Source organism: Filicampus tigris, chromosome 19 (genome assembly GCF_054856515.1).
Source record: "Filicampus tigris isolate MCC_2025a chromosome 19, RoL_Ftig_1.0, whole genome shotgun sequence".
In the NCBI taxonomy this organism is placed as follows: domain Eukaryota; kingdom Metazoa; phylum Chordata; class Actinopteri; order Syngnathiformes; family Syngnathidae; genus Filicampus; species Filicampus tigris.
The window spans coordinates 832,126-854,812 of NC_141235.1; the positions used below are offsets into that span (position 1 = coordinate 832,126).

At 49.1% G+C, this 22,687-nt stretch overlaps 1 protein-coding gene across 4 annotated transcripts in view; it reads left to right on the plus strand.

Moving 5' to 3' along the window:
• LOC147128737 (zinc finger MIZ domain-containing protein 1-like) overlaps nt 1-22,687 on the plus strand; it is a 68,074-nt gene that overhangs the window by 24,554 nt on the left and 20,833 nt on the right. For all 4 annotated transcript variants that reach the window (XM_086016610.1, XM_086016613.1, XM_086016611.1 and 1 more), the window contains one exon: nt 6,157-6,255. The gene's annotated coding sequence lies outside the window, so the exon portion shown is untranslated. The remainder of the gene's footprint in view (nt 1-6,156; nt 6,256-22,687) is intronic.

Below are 22,687 nucleotides of genomic sequence, written 5' to 3' on the forward strand. Positions count from 1 at the left end.
TGAGATGGTAACCTGGGCCCAAAGTTGTCTCGCTGTCTTTCATTTTAAAGTGGTGACGTCTTTTTCTCATCGATTTTAATTCCCTCGAGAAAATGTCACTTGACTTAATCAAAGGCTTCACTCATGCATAGCTGTGCTGCATCCATCTGTGAGTCTTACTAATATTTTGGTGGCCTCATTCAGCTGCGTGAAAGGGATAGAAACAAGCAACAAATCCTTCTTACTGACTAGACTGATGCAGATTTCCTGGGTGGCTGTTCTTGGTGTTCTTTTTTGTTGTTTTCAAAGCGCCAAGTCACAATTGTCACGGCACTGTTTCTCAATGGAAAGCGGATGAATGATTGATAAGAACGGAGGCTTTCTGCTGCTGATCCTCCGGACATTAATAATGAAGGGCGCTTCCAGCATTTTAGTGTCGGATGGAAACGCGAGATTTTATCAGAGTTTTTTTTTTCCTCCCCTTTCTTTTCCCTAATTAGTTTCACCAACCTCTCCCCTCAAAACGGACCCTCCATCCAAGTGTCATCTTGATGCCACAAGGCTTGCAAAGGAGTGGAAAATTTCCAGTTGATTTTGGAAAAGTTTCCATGGGTGGTTACGCTGAAGAATTTTGGAAATGTATCATTTTCAAGAACGATTCCACATCCTGAGCCCCTGACCACACCCCCCAAAACTTCAATACGTCACAAATGCAAACGACGGTGGTTACATAATTTCTCGAAACTCTTTTGCAAAGGTTTTCGAGCCATGAGGGAATTTAATAGGCATAGATGAATTTGCACAAACTTACCTTCGTGGCTGACCAGTTCCTTCTGCACTGAATCTACATGTAGCATGTCATAGAAGGCGGAGCCTGTTAAAGCAGGTTCCAAGCGCCGCTATTAAGAGTCACGGCGGCAGCCGGCGATAAGCACAGTCGGGCCGTTTCATGACCCCGGCGGTCGTGGGTGCTTTCCGTTTGGGTTTTGTCTTTTCTGCGGAGACGTTTCATTTGCCGTGTCTGTGCCCACGACAGAGCTGGAAAAGGAGTGAGCAGGATGAGAGTGACGTGACGGCGCCTTGGCTGAGCACATATTGATCAGTGCTGGCCAGGCTTGAAGCGCTCAAATGAAAGCGCTACCTTCGGTTCTCTTATATGCAATTGACCTTTTGTTAATCCATCCGGAAACGCACAACAGGCCGGTCACACAGGACAAACGATTGAGGTTGCGCCACAAAGAAAAGATACCCAAACATCTTAATGCACATTCATATGTACCATTAAAGTCATCCCTGTCTGCAGTTTTTTCCTTTCCTGTGCCAAATGGGAGCCAAACCGTGACCCTAAACTCAAGGCAGGTACCCTCCGCGACACATTTGTTTCTCTTGGCCAGGATGTCGGAGATGCCCTCTCACTTCCGAGTATTCATATGATAAGAATCCAGACTCTGGTTTATAGCTCGTACTTTTGCATCAATTTGCTCATTTCTGAAAAAGAAGACAAGCTACTGTGGCTGCACTTTCCGAAAACAAAAATTATTTTGGGGAATTTGCCGCTAGCAGTTTGCTGTTGTCATTAAATGTGTTCCTAGTTGGGCAAAAATGCGCATTTTCTACCAACGTGTGCCAAGATACAGTTCCTACCAAACGACAAACCAACTCAGCTAGTTCAGCTGGTTTTTTAATGTGTTTTTTTTTTTTTCTTTTAGTGATTACTGCAGAGCACTCCTCTTTCTCCGTCTCAAGTGCTCTGTTGAACGTCTCGCAATGGTTGACTATTATTTACACGGGGGATAAACAAAGAGAAGCGAGCAGCTGACAGGAGAAAAGCACTCTGGCAGTCATGAGGCATGAAGACGAACGGAGGAGCTAGCGGAAGAAGGCTCCTTGTGGTGTGTCTTGCGTTGAGCGCCTAATGGAAATGGGACTCATTAGGACACCTTTCACTCCGCCGCCCGGATCGGACCAGACATTGCTAATTGATTGTCGTTAGCGCCCCATGCAATGAGATGTTTTGTTTTCTTGTGTCTGTTTGGCTTGCTTATGCTACCTTTTTAACAGTATTTTCCTGGTGGCGTCTCCAAACTGCGCTGTGGGCTCCAGTCAAGCTTCCCCGCCAGACCTTTATAAGCTCTCCTGGACCACGGACAGCGTCACAGCGCAATGTGTTGTTGGTATCACATCGGGCCTGGAAAGCCGCTTTGGAGATTCCATCAAGCTTCTCACAAGAAGGCTGCAGGACTGCTGTAAAAATCAATACCGCAAACACCGTTAGCATGCACGCTGAAGGCTAGCTGAGAATGCATGCAAGAAATGTTCCTTGGCCAGCACGCTCAGGGTTGAGTAGCAGGGAAAGGTAGGACCCTCGCCCCCCCCAGGTCTCAAGCCCCCCTGCCCCTGTGATGCTTCACTTATTGGCCCTAGAAATGCCTTCCCCCCCTTTCCTCTGGCACCAGCAGATTGTGTTCATCTCAGCCTTTAATCATTTTCCCTCCCAATAGTCATGTGCTGCCTTTTCCCGCCGCGGATTCCTCAGAAGACATGCCCCCCCCCCCCAAACCACCCCTTCTTCTTTCTCTCCTTTTTTTTTTTCCACAAGAAGCAACGGTTATGGAGAGAAAAAAGATGTTAACGTAAAACCACTTTTCCACTCGCATTCTGCTTGAGTCAGCCATAGTAAGTTTTGGGAAGTGTTCCTGCTGGTTTCAAGTTGTTATCCAAGGTTTTCTTTTTTTTTTTTTTTGGTGTGTGTTTTTTGTTCCTCCCAGAGCAACGGGCAGTGTGGAAGAGAGCTGTAGAAAAGCGTAGGAGTGGAGGCAAGCGTCAGGGGTGATTTGTGACAGAAGAGCAGCGGCTAAAGTGACCGGGAAGGTTCAGCGGGCGCCACTGAGAGCAGCTTTGTTGTACGCGTAGCCAAACAATCAGTTATTTGGCACCCTCACTATAGAAATGTGGGGAAAAAAAACCATACCAAAGTGGATTGCGCATCATGTCTGTCTCACATGTTAGTTTGCAGAGTTTGCATGCTTTGTGGGCTGCTCCGGTTACCGGCCACATTCATGTCACCTTAATTGAGGACTCTGAAGTTGGTGCAATAATTCATTGATTCCTCGACCACTCTCTCTTATCAGTTATATATTTACAATAATTATCAGTTATTATTAATTGTTTCATTTTTTTCTTTTTTTTTTTTTTTTTTTTACAGCAATACACTTCTGTACAACATCCATCAATTGCAGGGGTAATTGTGTCCGTTTCAACTATTAATGAGTTTGCACATTTTCACCGTTGGCATTGGCTAAATAGTGAGGCGCTCACTGTCGTGTGCTCGTTTGGCACTGCGCTGCGTTTTGAATGCGTGTGTCAGACTGTGTCTAATTACAGCAGCGGCACTTAAAAAGGCATCTGCATTTGGAAGTAATCAACGCGGGGCGAGCCAACCTGCAATCTGCACCGCAGCCATTCCTCTTTGCCTTGATGGCTTTACACAACGTCGCCGCCATCGCCGCCGTGTGTCTCCGTCTTATCTAATCGCACCGCACTCATGTCGTCGGAGGCCTGCAGCGTGTGTGTGTGTGTGTGTGTGTGCGTGTGTGCGTGTGTGGGTGGATGGATGTGTGTGTTTAGGAAACATTGGGTCATCACACACCACCGCTGAACCCGGATGCAAGGTTCATAAAGCACTGCAAGAAAAAAAAATCTGCTATTTGCTATTTATACATATGTTTGTGTAAAAAAAAAAAAAAAAAAAAAATATATATATATATATATATATATATATATATATATATATATATATATATATATATATATATATATATATATATATATATATATATATATATTTGCATATGTGTTTTTTTAACAATGTTTTGTAGCGTTTGAGTATGAGTTGAGAAAGTGGTAGCATGTAAAGCTTGAATAACAGTGGGCTAAGAACTCAGGCTTGGGGGACCCCACATGCGATGTCCCTCCCGTCGGATGCAAAATCCCAAATAGACACGGTTTTCTTTCGTGTTTGCAAGCTTAAGAAAAAGTGTGTAGATGTGAGTTGAGAGTTTCTCAGGAAGCACCCGGCTCCCCACCTCCAGAGCAGGGTAACTTTTCATGGCCGCTTTTCTCGGGAGGCCTTTCCCTCATTGAGGCAGCAAAAAGCCCCGACGTTAACCACTTGTGGCCAAAGTCAACCAGCAGGGATTTGGACTCCATGAGGAGCCAATTAAACGCAGCAGGGCCTCTCTGAAGGATAATAACAATGATAAATGCACCTTTGTGGCAACCTTTGAAAGAGGCAGGCAGAGATGTTTTATGTCTTGACATAATTTCCCCGCTGGCTGCTGTTTTTCTTTTTGTTTTGGGTATTTTTTTTGTCCACATCAGGAAGTTCAAAATTGAACCTTCCCGAGGAATTCTGATGAGCTAGCGCTATGCGGCATCATATCGCACGCAGTTTGCACTCTTTTTCCATATGTGGCCACTGTTGTCCGAGTCACAATGCATGATGGCCGCAGTGGCGCTCCACCGCCACACTCCAGCCGCCTTCTTGCATCCAGACATGAGCTTTGGATTTTTGCGTTCAGTGACATGACCTGCCTTCATGACATCATAAATAATATTTAATACATAATGCAATATGAAGAAATGAAATGCATCTTTTTAAAAGTACTGTATATAAAATCCTAGTCAGACAATTACATGTTTTTTTATTTTTTATGTTTTTTTTTTTAATATATTTTGGGGGAGGAGTTCTTTTATCAAGTTAAATTGAAATATGAATCATTTTTCAATTAGCTTTTATGTAAAAAAAAAACAACTAACAAACAACCACAACCCCCCAAAAAATGATTTCATGACCTTGCTTTCCCCTGTCCAGGACGTACGGGCAGCCTGAGCCGTGTGCTGTGTTTTCCTTCAAGTCCGTCTGTAATTGGGCTCATTCAAAGTGCACTTTTCTGTGGGGACATTCCCAAAATGTCCCTTAATTCGATAACAAGCGTGTGTATTTCACATCTGCCGGCAGCCAGCCGTTCAATTACTGCTTGCGCTTTCCCACTGCCAATCATTCCCTTCACTCAAGTCTGCGCCGCTGAGCCATGTTATTGTGCTTAAACAAATCAATTCTCTTGCAGTTGAGCTTTTTCCATCCCGTGTTATTATAAACTGTTTGCTGCCTGGAGAGCATTGATTTTTTTTTTTTTTTTTTTTTCCCCCCCCCCCCTCCTACGCCACTCGCCCAGGAAAAGCTGCTGATGAATAGCACTGAGGTGTCGGGGGGGCCTTAAAAAGCAGGCGTCCTGTGCAGCCACCCCTCCCAGTGACCCCGCTCCACTTTCTTTTTCAACACGGGAGAAAAAAATACTTGCCACAATAATAAGGAAAAAAAAGTATCGCACAAAGGGGAGTTGTGCTGCTTTTTGGTGTTTTTTTTAATATCTGGAGCTTTTAGTCGTGTCCTCTCAAGCTCAACCTTGAGCCGCGGTGATCCGCCTGGATGGAGTTTTACAGGCTTTGACGCCTGATGTTATATTCCGAACGGGCTGCAACTCAAGTGGGAAATAGCAGTAGAAGGGCGGCAGAAAAAAAAAAATGCAATTGACAAGTAGTTCTGAGAATGCAAACTGAAGTGGGGTTCACTCGCAGAAATGTCGGGGCGAGTATATGCAATTGACGCTCATTCACCGAGTCGGACTTGATCAAACGCCTTTTCCTAATAGGTTGCGAAGCAAGTGCTAAATAAATAGAAAGATTGGGAAAAATGCAAACGGCACGGCGCACATTTCTTCCAAGATTACGCTGAAATGCCAACCAGGCGTCGGATATGCGGTCGACACTCATTCTCCAAATTGGGCTTGATCAAAGGCATTTTCCTGGATGCAAACTGAAGTGGCATTTAGTCGTCAAAATGTTGATCCAACGTATACTTGCAACGAAATCTGGCAAATAAACGCACATGGAATTTTTGTCCAAACTTGTTTCGATGCATATTTGCATTCAATGCGCGATATGGTAGTGGAAAGAAAAAAATGTAATGAAATCTGAGTGCGGCTTGAGTCATTTTTGTTGCACTTTTTTGCTGTTTCGGGTGTTTTGTGAGCAGTTCCGGCCTAGGAGGAGGGCTCCATCTTAATTTGTTTTTGTTGCTTTTTGACCTCTTTTTTTTTTTTTTTTTCTCCGTAGGACCAGAAGACTGGAAGTGCCGGGGTGCTTCTCACGCTGCTGTGTGGATGGGTGGGGCGGTCTTCCGAGGTGAAGAGCCGAGGGTTAACGTCAACAAAGGTAAGTTTTTTGTTTTTTTTTGCAGGGGGCATCCTGCTGAGGGGGTATTTTGAGTTTGCTAGTGTCGCAGGTTACCCCTCAGCATTTCTCTCGCATGCTTTCACTGAAATTTGCTGGCAATGAATGTTGAAAGAAATGTAAACAATGGTGTGTAAAAGGGATTGTTATTGCACGTCAGTACCAGCAATGGCTTCCTGGATTAAGAATTGGGGCATCCAGAGTGTAGATGAGAGTTAATCTTGAGAAATAATTCACTTGTGCTGACAAACATCTGCCTGAGTGGGATAAACCAAAGCCATTATTGTGGAAAATGTCGTGCGAGGTAGTACAGACGCCCCCCCCCCCCCTTTTTGTCGACGGACGTCTGCAGTCTGTGACTTTCTGTCTCCGGAAAACGAAGCATGTGCCCCACTGTGATTAATGACGATTTGCCTGTTTTTGTCCGGTCCGGTTTCAAGTTCTGTTCCGTTACTGCGCTTTTGTGTTCCCCGGAGATTTCGGCCCACATTCTGAAGCGCTGTATTTTGTTCTTCTTGGGATGACTGCGACTAGCGTAGCTACTGTTGTATTTTTGACATCATGTGAAGCATGTAGACTTGCCCTGTGTATGAGATGCACTGCAGTATATAAATAATGCCGCCTTACCTCCTGCTTTTATGATACATCTCCATGGGTCATTTTCCTATAATTTGATCAGAAACGGTTCAGACATACCGCACTGCATTTCAATTCATTTTACTCTTATGAATGATTGGCAGGGGCTGTTATCATTCAAAGGGTAATAATTGTTAGCGCTAACCATTATGAAGGGAAGGATATGAAAACGACGCCTATGATAGCTTTCATTTCTTCACTGAGCCTCAATTCCTATTTCACTCCTTTGGGGAGTTGCCAGTTTGGAGTGTTTCCAAAAGTTCCTCTTTGAACTTCCCATGAAGATTTACTGGAGGTTTTTACATCCCTTTGACCGCCATTAGCCGTTAGTCCCCTCATTTGTAGATAGAGCAGCAGATCCTACTTGTAAATAGAACTTTCAAGCTTTTTGTTGCACGTGACTTCATCTGTTAGTTATGATTTTTATTTTTGCCCCCCCACCCCCACTCTGCGAGTGTCATCGGTGACGTCTGAAGCGTTGCGGGCCGTTTGTCGACGGCAGCGGTGTGTACGCCTAATGAATAATTGCTTTCCTCTGTGAAATGTGAGGGATGGACATTCTGTTCAAGGAAAGCGGGGGGGGGAGTTAAAAATCCCCTTCCTGTCACTGCTCTCTCTTTCTTTGCTGTTCTGGTGAGATCTGGAAGTGATAAATGCGAGAGGCCTCGGGTAAGCCAACAGGAAGGATAGAGAGGCTCCGGCCTTGGAGCCCCCCCGCTCAACCCCCCCTGCACATATGCATGTCCACCTCCGCTGGACAAACAAAAGCAGCAGCGCCTGCCCCCATACTTGAGGTTGCAAAACATCCAAGGCTTACGATTATTGTCCCGACGAGGATTTTCCACTCAGACCGGCAAGTCAAGTGAAAGTCCTCCATTGCGCAAGGCCGCCGGCTGTCAGTCGGCGCTCAGGACCGAAGGCAGATCGCTTGCATGTTCTAGAAGACGACTTGTTGACCCGTTGACGCCAACCTAGAAAGAAAAGAAAAGAAAATGTCGTTCACAAAGTACCACCATCGTGAGTGTGTCATCTTTTTCTCACAATCGCAACACGTCCTCTGTTTATAGCGCACACACTTTTGCGTTGCCTTCAAGTGTCAGGTGCCAAAAGGTGTCCGACCTCCAACTTTCTCTTCCTCGCGATGGACGGGACAAGCAGAGATTCACCCCCCCCCCCACCGCCCCACCCCAGTCTTTATTTCCTACTGTGCAGGTCTCAAATGTGAGAGTGGTTCCAGCGTCGTGGGTGAGACAACACGCGAGCAGAAAATGAAAAGACTCGCGAGCAGCTAAAGTAAGCCAAAAAGTTACATCACAAGACTTTTGGACTGTAGTTGACAAATTGACAAAGACCAAAGTGGTGAAATCGATGGAGACCGGCTAGCGCCGGCTGGCTCCCTTTGTTTGTGTTGATTGCTTTGCAGTTAGCTAGCGCCTCGCTTTGAGTCATGTTCCCAAAGACAAACTTGACTCAAATGTCAGCGACACGAGTGATCCTTCGCTATTCTGCATCATAAGTTTTGCGGGGCTTGGCGCCGGCCGTGTTCCAGGGCGGCGTTCCCTCGGCGAGCAAGCGCGAGATAACGACGCCATCCAGGGTGACAGACAAATTATTAGCCCATTAGTCACCACCCAGAGACAGAGCGGGACGAACATGGCGTCCGTCAAAGCTTTTTTTTTTTTTCTCCTGTGTGTTTGTGTGTGTGCGCATTTCCCCGTCGAGATAGGCTGCCCGGGAATCTTGTAAGACTCTCCCACTGATGGAGGAGCTGCGGGGTGGAGGTCAAGGAGCACCGTCGGAGCCATCGCGGCGCTGTTTGTTCAAATCATTCATTGCTTCTTGTTGTCATTTTACCTTTTTAACATCAACAAGGTAATGTTGGGTCACTACGACTTAAGTAATCGGGGCTTAGAAACAGACTGCCGTGGAAAATGTTAGGCTCAAACGGTAAATCCTAACCCTAACCCCTTTTTTAAAAATTATTTATTTATATTTATTTTTGTCGCCAACGTGTCCAGTAGCTTTTGGCGACTTGGCTGCAACCAACAAGAGGCCGATTCTTACGTGAAAATTGGGATGACAACAATGAACCCCAAATGACAATAACTCAAGCTGTCGTAAAACCCGGCCGGGTACCTTTTGGGCGGGTGTTTTTGCCTTGGTCGAGTGCCATCAGTTGAGTTGGATAGGCGTCTTCTTCCGGAACAAAGACGACACGGCAAGGAGAATGTAGAGCAAAGTGCGCCTTGGATGCATGATTGTATTCCGCCGATATGCCTTTGACACGCTATCCACGGAGAAGTCGTCAATTTCCCGCTGGCGCTGACCGAGGCTCCAAATGCGCCCGGGAGAGCCAGCAAATGAATCAATGGTCTGAGGCTAACTCGCTTTGAGAACACTTGGCACGGAGACGCGATTGGCCGGGGGAGCGCTCTACCGCTGCGCTCGTTTCCTTTGAATTACGCTCGCATTAACAAGGCTGCCTGCCGTCTGTTTAAGGCTGCCGTAATATGGCGGCGCGCTTTGTCATTCGGAGGCCATCGCTTTGCTCTCATTAAGCGGCCACCTTGTCGTCAATCAAAGTGGGCAAGACTCGCTGCGCAATTGGTCATAAACCAAATTTGTGATTAGCTTAGACCAGCCTTGCCAAATCTTCTCGCCGCGCACCCCTTTCAACGTCCAGACAGAGTTGGCGCACCCCTGGAAAGGGTCACAAGAAATTCTTTTTACTGGCAGGTCCATAGATATTGCGACGTGAACACAAACGCCGTCTTTTGGCCTGGAAAAATGACACCGCCGCCGTTGATTGGAAATGAAATGTGTGGATTCAGGTCAGCTGATTGACTCGGCCGTTGCATAACATTTCACTTCTCTGCCTTCTTTCGGCGCTATGCTCCCCGTCATATCAAATCCTAATATTTGTTTGTGCATTTTCTGCACTGTCAATTGGAAAACATGTCCTGCTTTTGGATAATAAATGCATTGAAATTGGCATAGAATCTATCTTTTAAAATCGGATGAATCGTTTCATCGATAGAATACTTGACACGTTGATCGTTTCGATATTTTGGACTTAAAATGACAACTTTCTCCCTTTTTCTCGAGATATAAAACGTGCCCGTTGCCGGTGAAAATACGACTCGCTTCCGGTCGGTGCCCGTTCAGCCTAATGCCACGGCAGCGACGCCATGAATTGCGTTTTTTGTAATGGAATAAAAATCGGGCGCAGGTCAAGCACCTAAAAGGGCAAAGAGCCATTGGAAGTCGATCTGTTCTTGACTTGATTAGTGCTCAGCCTGCCGCCGTGATGCAAAGAGTCGGCAGTCGCGTGAAAGATTGGTGGCCACCCCGCCGGCCGCTTCCTGCGCGCCGCATTCGGCCCTTCTGCCGCCTCCCCCGAGCGAGGACGCTCGCTCAAACGCCGCTGTCACTTGCACTCGCTTACACTTGCCTACCGCCGGCAGCTCTTGGGTGTGGGGGGTTTACGTGTGTAAACAGCTGTTTTGGCCTCGGATCGGAGCAGATGGATCCCGAGCAAAGTCCGATTTCTCGGTGTCATACTTGAAGTGCGGCCACTTGCCCGGGCTGAGGCACGGAGTGAATTTCTGCCGGCAACGTCAGGTCATCTGACATATCGACAGTCACGAACGGCCCAAAAACAAGCGCGCAGTCCGAGCTCGGCGTAAAAGGCTCTCGCGACGTCACTTTAGTCCCGTGCGAGGCATCGGCGCATGCGGCGCGCGTCGGTGCCAGAGCCGTGCGTAAATGTATTGATTTTTAACATTTTGCCGGAATACCTGTTGTAGTCCTTCTAACTTTTAGCAACCATTGGCAATTGATGTGAAATGTTTTGTCCGAGGAAGTTGCTAGTGGCACCCCCGCCCCCACTTTTCAATGTACAACCTTATGCTTTTTCCCCACATGCCCTTCAAGCATTAGGACAAAGGTCCCATTGAAATGAATAAGGAGGCTTTGTTTTTGTGGTCCCAGCATCAGCCTGAACTTTTTTTTTTAGTCATATTGTTGAAGAACTGAACACTGAGCTTCAAGAGCGAGCAGAAAAGGAGAAGAGTGTCGACTTGATCGAAACGCCGCCAAGGCACAAATAGTGGTGACTGTGATATTGTGCTTTACGAAAGGCATCCTAATAACATCGGAAACACAAATGGAAAGAATTCGGCAGTTTGCGCGTCGTGGCTAATTCGTCGTCACCTTGCTGCTCCTTCTGGTCCGTGCGCCTCGGAAAACGCGCGCGAAAGGAAACGGTCGCAACTCCTCACTAAGCTGCGGCCCTAGTGCAGTCGTTTTTTGCGGAGGATCAAGAATATATGCCTGAGAGTGCTGTCACTCTTTCTGTCCGCCAAGCACCAGACGGCTATGAAAACATCATCGCCTCCAAGTGACCTCGTTAGCTTTCCGTCCTGTTTGCAAGGGAGCGGCATGCCAAACTCGGCGCAAGAAAGACAAGCTGAGCTGTTTGATTGGCAGCCACACATGGAACAGCTGAGCGGCCAATTGTTACATTACTTTTGCTAACCCTGAGGCCTCCACGCAAACGCTTGCGGTTCCTACACACGAGCCAAGGCTTGAAAGTCTGCGTTTAACGCACATCTTCTTTGTTGTCCCTTGCGGTGGTTTTTAGAGGCAAACGGACGAGAATTGTGTCCGTCCCGACTGCATGGACTTGCGACTTGCCCAAACCAGGCGACGGCCGGACTTTCTCGAAGCGCGGCGGCGCCGAGACTTTGCGCAGACGGCGAGCGAAGGTTCAGACTCGTGACGCTCACGTCCAGTATGCGAGCTCCTCGCGGCTCTGCACGCAGACGCGCCGGCTCGGCGTGGACTTGACATTTCTCCCTGTCCAAATGTTCTTATCGGCCGGCCTCGGAGCAAACATGCGAACAATTTGGCCTGTGTGTGTGTTTGCAGTCACATGGGCTGGACGCGCTCGCACAGTCCTGGTGCCTGTCCTGGTATTTCCTGACGCTCGGTAAACAAACGCACCCCCTTGTTCCCTTGCTGGCTGCCTCGCTGAAATGATCCAATCCAGAATACTTGCGGGGAAAATAGGCCCTGGGGAAAAAAACCCAAACAAAAGCACATTGCAGCTTGCGCTGCGTTGATGTTGAGCGTCAAGTGCGCTTCCTTAAAGCTGAAATATTTGACCTGTTTGGACAGCCAGAAAAACATCCTAAATGTCATTTTTTCACCTGGAAATTTGATGACGTTCCCTAAAATTGCCCCAAATTGTCATCGGTCTTTTTTTTTTTCCAAAACAGGGCATCATTTCAAACGGACAGATCAGTTGATTACGATTCAGTTACTGCTTTGTGCCTAACTTCCATGGGAAAATGGGCACAAATGTTGATGTTTGCAAAAAAAAAAAAAAAACCCCACAACAATCATCTGCTTTCATGGAGCACTACAGAAATTGAAGATTTTTTTACAGTTAATGAATGAAATGAACTATCAATAAATTGTGGCACTCCTTGATCTTAGATGCTAAATACTGAAAACCTCAGATGGAGGATATTCTTATCTACAAAAGATGGGTGTAGAACATAAACCGATAGTGAAGCAATGCTAACCATCCTGGTGGGAGACGTGAGACAAGCTGTCGCTACATTTTGGAAACCATCTGTGGCTGATCATGTTGATTTGGTGGCTCTTTTCTTCTTCCCCAAACGTGTGTCAGCAAGTCTTGAAGGGCAAATGCGCACACGTCAACAAATGAGCGTTGACTGGCTTGCCCGCCTGCCTGCCCGCCTGGCCGCCGCCGCTCCTCCTTGGCCAATTTCACCGTTTGGCCTCCGCTGTGGCGAAATTGGAAAGCGGGCGCGGGCGCGCACGCGGCAGATTATGAAGCCGACTCTCAGTGGGGGATGTAGGTCAAGCCAAAGACGTGATTTCCTCTAATATTCTAATCCACATTTGTTCTGCCAGATATGCAGCTTTCAGCTCTTTTGTCACACAACAATGCACCGCCACTTCACCCGACGTATTATTTTGCCACCCAAAGCCAGTTTGCTCTCTTATTTTGCTTCTTTTACAGTTTTAGGTGTCACGAATGAGAAATATATCTGTTTTTGGAAGAGAGCAAAGCTTCCATTTGCTACATTGTTCTTCCTAAATGGCCGTTAAGGCCGCGCAGAGTTTCCACTTGTGCAAATTGCTGGACTTTTGCAACCTCTGCGGGGACGTTGTGCAGCGCGTGGCATTAACGGCGCTCATCAAGTGTCACGGCGGGCGCTTGCGTGTCATCGGAGCCCCTCGGAACGCGCAATTCCTTCAATCGCGTCCGTCTGACCCTCCGTCTCTTGCTTCCCATCGAGGAGTCTCGTTCGGACCCAGCCAATCGCATCTCGTTTACTGAGAAGTCAAAGGTCGTAAATATGTTCCAGTTATGGAGGACATAGCTGGATGCTCTGAATAGTCCCTCCATCTGTCCGCATGACTGCGCGCTACATCAAGCTTTGTGGCGGCGGATCCGCTCGAGGGGCTTGTAGCATAGCAGTGAGTTGGGGGCGGGGCTTGTTTCTGTAAATAGCCCACCCTGCGTTAAGAACCAACATGACCTCAGCAAGCCAAGAAAAAGGGGCCGCCGCTGCTGCTGCTGCTGCCGCCGCCGCCGCCGCTGCTGCTGCCGCCGCCGCTGCTGCCGCCGCCGCCGCTGCTGCTGCTGCCGCCGCCGCTGCTGCTATCGCCGCCGCCGCCGCCGCTTGTTCTTGGGCCCCATCCGGTTAGGAGCTACGACAGGTGCTCGTCTCCCGTCTCCACCTTCAAGTCGCTCGGGCACATCAGCCACTTGGCATTCACCCGCAGTAGCACATGGGTTGATTTCACCTAAAACACCGATTTGGCACACAAAACTGAGAAAGCAAACTGTCAAGCAGAAATGCGGGGAAGCCAACGCTGGCCACCAATCGGCCCGTATCGCGCGGCTGCGGCACGCGACTCCGCCGACTCGTTTGTCGAATCAAGTTTGTCCGATGAAAAGCCATTTGGGGCTGGGTGAGCTTGAACATCATTCATTAGCTTTGTCTTATGTTTGAATGTTTTAATGTGTCAATGTGTCAAACGAAAACCAAAAAAGAAATAGAGTCCAATTGTTTTGGGTTTAGTGTGACAGGCAACTGGAAGTGGCAATCAACTGCCTGCAGCCTCGTTTTTCAATAATTGTCAACAGTCTGATGCTTGCTTGTTGCTTGTTGCCATGACTGTGTTGCAGCCCCCAACCCAAAAAAAAACCAGCAGAATTTTTGGGTACAGTTGAGCAGAAGCGAGACAGGAAAACGCCAGCTGACCCGATGACATAGGAAGGGAGCGGCCGGGCTCGGCTCGGAAGCGGCGGGCCGAGGCGGCCTCTTGCGCCGTCGTTGCTCTGCGTCCACTTGGACTTTCAAAATGGCCAATAGACGTTCAAACGTGACCGGTGCGTTCTAAACGATAATGTTGATCCGAATGATATTTTCATTTCTTACATTTGACTTCATTTCTCCGTTGAATGATCATTTCATTTCATTTTGAGATCACTAATGAAAAATACACGTGATAAAATACAGTCAACTGAAATGTACAGAATAATGTCGACATTTGACGGCTTGCGTGCGCGCCTGCGTGCCAGTGACTGAAATGACTGCAGGAGTTCGAGTGCTGCTGTTGTTTGTTGCTGGTGTCATGAATGAACCCTCATCACAATCATCATGAGAGCTTTTTCAATCAAATGCTCAGGAGCAAGCCTAATAATCATTAATACCCCCCACCCCTTTTTGGCTTTTGGCTGAGCGGGCAGTGGGGGGGGGACGCTAGCGCCGAACAGAGGAAAGCAGCGCTTTTGCGTAGCATTGAAGCACGTGACTGAGGGAGCTTTATTATTGGGGGGGGTCATTCAGGCAACGTTGGGGGAGGGCGCAGCCATCTGAGCCCTTTGGTTGATGGCAATCAGCTCCTCCAAAAGTCTTTTTCTCAATCTATTCTTCTTATTTTCACAATTGAAAGGATACACATTTGCATCATGCCTTTGGGGGGGGGGGGGGGGGGGGGGGTCGGGGGGCTGGCGTCTTATGGAGCAGGTTTTCATTAATTAGCCGCTAATCAGCAACACATGGAACGGCGTGCACAAACCCCGTTAAACACGCAAACCCGGCCGGCCCAATGCCATTTGATCGTTGGTGCCCCCCGCCCCCGCCCCCCCCCCAGCCCCATCCCTCGCACTTCAAAAGGCAGTTGAGAATCTTTGCGGTGAAGAGTTTCGCTTCCTTCTTTGCCCCCCTCCCGACAGGAACTGGCTAATTTCCTGAACTTGATCCCCCGTTTGGTCAGCGCCGAGAACAACGCGTCGGAAGAGTTGAGCGCCTAATGCGTGCCGACGGCCCCCTTTCAGCTTCTTTAACCTTTTGCAGGTGGCAGGAAATGAAAAGTTTTGCAGCCTTTTCGTTGCTTTGACTCGACGACGCAAAGGCGACAGGACGACGACGCTCGAAGGCGTGCGCGGCTGTCGGCGGGGAGTCTCGCTTTCTCCGGCCTCGGCGTCGCTCGGCGAAAGTCGTGACCCCGAAGTCGGGTCGCGACCGACCGGCTGACCTCGGTCGGCCTCCGGCGCCCTCGCGAGTGGCTAGCTAGCACGCGGTGCGTCCTCCATTCATTCAGGTCAACGCAGATAGTCGGGTGCGGAAATATTGGGACTGGGGGGGTGCCACGATTCTGCGATGGATTTGAAACGGAAACGGCAAGACGTGCTTCGACTGCAGACTTTGCGCTTTCGTTTGAGCGCTTTTACACCCGAATCGGGTGAAGGGCCTCGCGGCAGTCGGACGGAGCAAGACAACGAGAGAGAGGTGGGCAAACAGGAAAATCCTGGTGACAGCACTGACCCCCCTGCCCCCACTAATGACATCCATTGTGCCCCCCCCCCCTCAGGCTGAAGGTTGACTCTGTGATTCAGCCGGGCAGGAAGTGTTCGCTGCACTTTTCCCATCCGTGGCCTCTGCCAAGCACGCCCGAGCAGAACAATCCGGCTCCTGTGACTGCGAGCGGGGAAGGCGAAGTGGGGGCGGGGGGGATGGTAGAGAGTGAGAGGGAAGTGGTCCAATTCTGCAAGGGTAACATCAGGCGCCTGCGTTACGCAAGCGGACCCTTTTTTTTTTTCCTCCAGGTTTTGATCCAGATTGCAGGAGGCACGGCGATGGTGCTGCTGGCTGCCGCCTCTCAAGCCAAGCGGGGCGGGGCGGGGCGGGGCGGGGCGCCTTCCCTTTTCGCTCGCTCGCATATCAAGCCCCTCCCCCGGCAAGCTTCGGACAGTCTGAAAAGTGGCCAGCTGCAGAGCAAATAAAGATATTGCGCACGTACAGCGCCTGCTCGGGAATCTTTTTGCCAAATGATCGGCGCTGCCATCACGCAGGTGTTTCTACGCTAAGGGCGCCGGGCGCGGGGCTGCACCCCACCCCACCCCACCCCACCCCACCCCACTCGTTAGCCAGTTACCAGAAGAAACCTAAAGCGGGACGCCGCCGCCCCCTTGGGTGGGTGAAAAGGCCCCAATGACGCTTGGCGCGTGTGAACGTGTGCCAAAGTGGAAAGACATTAGTTTCCACTGGCTCAGTCGCTCGCCATTGTTTCACACCAACTATCACCTCAATGAATTCAAACCAAAAAGAAGGCCGAGGCTTTAGTTCGAGTTTCACGAACTTTATTGAGCAAAGGCACGTATTTCACATCGGGGGAAAAAAATCACGCCACACCACTTTGCAAAATGATTCACAAAAAGTGCATGGACAGGTCAATTATGTGCCTGCATTTGATTGTTTGGCCTGTTGCTAGATGTGCAAATACTAATAATATATATGTAATGTAATAATGCAAAAACTAAATAAGAATACAAATACTCTCATAGATACATTAAGACATGACCCCCCCCACCCCAAAAAAAAAGAGAAAAATCTTTTTTGTCAAAATAATTGGCATTGTATAATTTCCGGCGGCCCACCTGATGATCTCTCACGGCACGCTGCTTTCAAAAGCCACGATCAGGTTGAGGTTGAGGTTGCCTCACTGGGGGGGGGGCAGCCCCCCCCCCCCCCTCTCAAAAGAAGTCAGCATCCAGCCTGTCCACCAAATCGGTCCACTCGGCTCCATAAAGGTTGCGACATGGCCACGACGCCATGGTCCCCTTTTGGCTCTCAGCGCCGCAAAATGTGCTTTGACGTCCGACTGCGGGCTTTCTTTCGAGGGCGTTCACGTCCAAATTTGCCCAACGCCGCGGCGATGACGACAGTCTGGAAACGAAACGTGCCTGCCACTTTTGAGGCGACCAATGAGCAATCGTGACGACGTCGGCGTCGATTCTGCTGCTTTTGTCTCTCCAGGAAACGGATGGACAAACGCGACTCAAAGCTCCTTTTCACTTTCTGACATTCGAGCAACGCCCGAGTGGGCGGCGAACGCAATGTGCCAAACAGCTGAGCGGCGGGAACATATTTCATGACGTCTGTTGCATCATTGTTCCCCGCGCGCAGCAATTTCATGTGCCGGCGAGAAGCAATCGCACGATTAAGCTCCTTTAATGAAACGGTCAGGACGGACTCTCATATCTTCCAAAAGCCGCTCATCGAAATGGAAAACACATCGTCTTGATTATTTGCGACTGTTGAATGCAGGCAGTTGCCATGGTGACGGCCATCGGAGGCAGAAGTCTTGCTGGTCTGAGGTCTGGGGGGGGGGGGCTCGCGGGGACAAAGTGGCTCCTTACGGCCGGCCGGTAGCGACGGCTCAGTCGGGAGATGTTGCGGCGCTTGTTGGCCAACTAGAACCGTGGCAGTGGTGCAAAATGACACCGAAAGTCGTCGTCCGTTCAAAGCATTTCCTCGGCCAAACTGAGCGTCACCATGACGCCGTCTCGCAAGTTCCGCTCTTGACACAAAGCATTCAAATGTTTGCGTTGAATTGAGGGGGAGGGGCTTCTTTTTGGCAGGCCGTAGCCTTGTTTCATTGAGAAAAGTGATTCTGCGCCCCCTTGTGGCAACTGGAAGCAACTGCAAAGCTTTTACGGCGGCCATTTGGCGCGTTTCTTCACATGTTTCTCCCTCACTTTTAGGATTCTTCGGTCCGGAGATGTGCAGAAAACCTGCAGACATTCATGAGTCACCATTGATGATTTTTCTTTCCTCTCCTCTGCAAAATGTGTAATTCGCACCCACTCTGACCCCCAAAATGATGAGGAAGCGCTGTTGCAAATCTTTGCAATTGCTGACTGCAGGCAGCCATGTTTTTTTACGCTCATCCGTCGGCCTGCTTCAACTCGCCTGATGCGCGGCGGGACGCCTTTGCCGCTCGCCGGCTCGCCACAGATTGGACACGCCTCCTGCAACAACAAACAGCACTTGTGCCGCTGCCCGCCTCGGCCAGCTGGGGGCAGTATAGGACAGATAAGCGCTTGTTATCTACTGGTGAAAATCCGCAAAATAGAAATGGCCTCTTAAAGTACTCCCACCCTAGGCATGCTTTTAAAACATGTAAAAACAAATGTCTTTTAAAACAATACAAACAGCTATTTGTGATTGGATTGTTTTCGATTTCACGTCTGCGTCTATGTTGCGTACATCGCATCAGTCGAGTTGAATTTTCAGTCCTGTGCACGTGTTTGTGGCAGCTTTTGTTGTTCAGCCTTGTTTTGCCGTGCCGTCGGTTGTCAGGTCGTCAATTTCAAAGAGAAACTCTTCTCAATCGCCTCACCTGGCCAAAAACCAATCAATCAATCAATCAATCAATCAATCAATAAATCAACAGCAAAGCCGAATCGCGATGTAATGAAGACTTGTCGGCTCCCGTCATCTCCTCGCAGAGGAGAAAGAATCGTACTGCTGTCTGTGTATGTACTGTATGTGTTTCCCATTGTGTGTTAGCGACAGGAAGATTTTATGCCGCTTAAGCTCCCCTCTACCCCCCCTCCTACCCTTAATTTGATTTTTTGGAGTGAGCCACTTCATTAAGTGGAAGTGGGGGGTCCAAAGCCTCCTCAGTTGCACGTGGGGCTAATGTCTTGTCATTGGCCAATTAGGCGATGGACATCAAACAAGCGCCGGCCCCCTCGCCGCCCCGCCTCTTCTTTTGAATTGAGCAGGAGACCCCCACCCCCCCCTCTCTTTTTCCCCAACTGCTGCCGTGATGAATCCAGCCAGCGAGGTTCTCAAACGAGCCGTCGATCGCACGTCGTAGCTTGTAATGCTAGCCTGGCAAGAGATTGAATTGAAGTTTGCGAGAAGCAAAAGTCGGGCTGCGTATTGCGCGCCCGACTGGCCTCTTGTGGCATTTTGATGTCGTTGCACCGCCGCCGTCTTCTTAACGAGCTCCAAGATCGTTTTGTTCCCGGTCCTGCGAATGAAGCGCTTGTCTACGTTTCGCTCTTCTTTCAAGCCTTTCGTCTTTTCACGTCAATGTCGCCGATACTTTTTGGACCAAATCTGACGATTTGAACTCAAAGTTTTCATCAAGATCCCCAAATGGTCCGGCTTTGGGTTGGCTGCTTGCTTCCGTTTGTACGGTGGCTCATCTGTTTCTGACACCAACCATGACGCCCCGTCCCCCCTCCGCCCCCCAGCAGGGGATTTGACCCTCAGCGCTTTGTTATTAGCGTGAGGGCTAGAAGCAAATTAAAAGAGTAGCTGTTTGCTTCGAGGGGGGGGGGGGGGGGCACCTTCTCCCCCGCATGTGGCGTTACACTTGGTTAGAGAGGACATATTGCTTTGGCCCTTCTTGTTTTCCATGCCTGCTAGTATTCGGGGAGGGGGGGGGCATTGCTCCCTTTGCTTTTCCAATCACACTGCAGATGCGCCTGATGGCGGAACAATCTCTTGTGTGCTCCTGAGCGTGTGGGGCTCCCGCAGGAATTTCAGGAGGATTTGCTTACGGGTGGGCGGTGGTGCGACTATCAGGGATGTGTGCGCGTGAGGCCGCCTGGCTCACATTTTGCCACTGCACACGCAAGCACATGAAATAAAAGAAAAGCATTCCCAGGCCTGTTAAGGAGCAGTGTGGGGAGGTGTGAGTGTGTATATGCAGGGGGGGGGGGGCGTTGCTGGGGGGTGGGGGGCTCATATTATCCTCCGTGCCAACTCTGGATGAAGCCTGCTGGGGGATTAGGCCACATTCTGTCAGCCAACAATGGAAGTCATCCACATTTCCATCCTCTTTTTGCCGCTCTCAACAAATGCAGCCTTGTCTCCCGAGCAGGCACCTGGACCAGGACGAGGACCCATAACCCCCGCCCCACACACACACACACACACACACACGTGTCCTGTCTCGACGACCACCCAGCCCCCTCCCCCACCCCCGCACTAACTTCTGCTGGCCTTCCTCAAACAAGGCCAGCACAATGTGAAGCTCATGAAAGGGTTGTGACTACGGCCGGCCGGCCTGCCTGCACCATTTAATTGCGCTTTTAAAATGGCCAACTGTCATTTATTTACTTTTTTGACATTTGCACATTACAACATGGGACACAGATGACTGACATTTAGACTTTCTTCAGGCCACCCACATAACCTAATCATCTTGGCACGCCGCTCCTTAGACAACATATGTGTGTGTTTGTGTGTGTGTGTGTATGGAGGTGCATATGTATGTTGGGGGGAGGTGTGTCTAATATTTAGTAGCTGTGTCGTATATTTGTCTATTTTCCTGTATTATGATCATTTTGTTTTTCTAATATTTGGGTCTAGTATTTTTCCCTAATATTCTCTGTAGGTATTTTTCTCATACGTATCATTTTTTCCTCTAATATTTGTGCATTTTTCATGTAAGAATGTTGTGTTCTTTTATCTATTTTCTTTATTTTTTTCCTAGCATCTGTGTATTTTTGTCTAATACGTGTATATTATTTTGCGATCTAGTCTGTTTAACATTTGTTCTTTTTTTTTTCTTGGTATTTTCTCATGTCTTGGTCCAAGCATTTGTTGACTTTTTCCCCAGTCGCATGTTCATGTTTTTGCTTGCAATGCGGGACGCGTTTGTGACCAGGACGTGTGGCGCGAAGCAAAACATTGTTTCAGTCGCAGACGGCGGAAAGCCCGTTTGAAGAGCTCCTCCGTCGCGGGGCAATGCGGGAGGCAGCCATGCAAAACCGCATTTCAAGGCTAGATGTCTATTGGAGGGGAGGTGTTTATTTGAAGAGCGGGTATTTATTTGAGAGGAAGGTGTCTGTGAGTGGAGATGTCTATTGGAGGAGGTGTTCACTTGAGGGGGAGGCGTCGCGTCCTTTTGAGCAGGAGCTGTCTGTTTTAGGCCAATGTCTATTTGAGGAGCAGGTGTTTATTTGTGGGGTAGCCATTTAGTTTAGGGGGAGGTGTTTATTTGAATGGGAGATGCCTGTGAGGGGTAGGCTTTTATTGGGGGGGGGGGGGGGGTCATTGATTCGAGGGGGCGATGATATTTTTATATTGCGACATTGACAGAGACACCACAAGCAAGCGCCTACATGTGCAACCGCTGCAAGCGCGACTCTGGCATCGGGCTATGCAGCCGCAAACAATGTTGCCGCAATTCCGCTGGGCGCAGATCCATAGTCTTCCGAGACTGACAGATGCCAGGAGGAGGTGTCGATTGGGGGGGCGGATCTATTCTCTTTGGGGGCCAGGTGTTTATTTTCAAGGAAGGCGTTGCTTGAAGGCGACTCTTTGAGTAGGCGGCATCTCTTCGGGTTGGCAACTTTTTTGAGGAGGAAGCATTTATTTGAGGGGGAGGTGATGTCCCGTCCCTTAAAGAAGCTCAATTAGCGACCAGATGAATGTGTGGCGGGGCTTCAGAAGAGACGCTCATCAATAAGCACAAGGTCGGTCGGGGAAGCGGCGGCAGGCAGGCGAGGATTTGTGGAGCTTGTGGAAAGGCTTCAAGCAACATCAGCAGCATTGCCACCTTGTGGGAGGGCCGTGGGAGACACCTGCTGGCCGCAGAGCGCCAGGACCCAGTAGGACCCAGCAAGGCCCAGCAAGGCCCAGCAAGGCCCAGCAAGGCCCAGCAAGGCCCAGCAAGGACCCAGCAAGGCCCAGCAGGGCCCAGCAGGGCCCAGCAGGCCTTCCACACTTGCACACTGACAATCAGCAAACTGAAGGAAAATGAAAGCCATCGTCATGTCAAATATTTGGGAATTCGTTTAGTTTGACATTATATAAACCAATTTCTTTCGCTGAATCAAACCAATCATTTGAGGTGGCCCAAAATTAAAAGAATAAAAGTGACTTTATTTCTTAGTGTAACCCAAAAAGGTTTACTGAATGCAAACCATTTTTGAATGTTCATACAAGCTATTTTTTTAAGCTGTTTATAGAAGTACTCCTCATGCAAACGTCACGATGTAAACATTTTGAAATGACTTTCAAACACACAATGTATTTTGCCCGGTGTTAACTTAATGGCAGCAAGCTCCTTGGAGAGGCGGCCCCAAACGCTCTTTAGCCGCCGAGCGGAGTAGATTAGCGGGCCCCCCCCTGACCCGTGGAAGCCAGCTGGAGAGCCCTTTGGCCGCCGTCACGGGCCGGGCTGAGAGCGCAGGTACTTTGTGGTCTGGCCGTCTGGCCGTAATGGACGAAAACATGGGAGGCGGCCTCTTCCGCTCTGAAAAGATGGGCTACCCCGGGCATTTCTAAAGCATTTCTTTGCACAAGTGGGATTGGATGAAAATAAATGAGGGCTGGCAAAATCACAGCACAAATGTGGGCTGTTTTGAAGGCACCGTGTCACTACTGTGACTTGGATCACCAATGTTTTGTTAGCTCAGCAAATT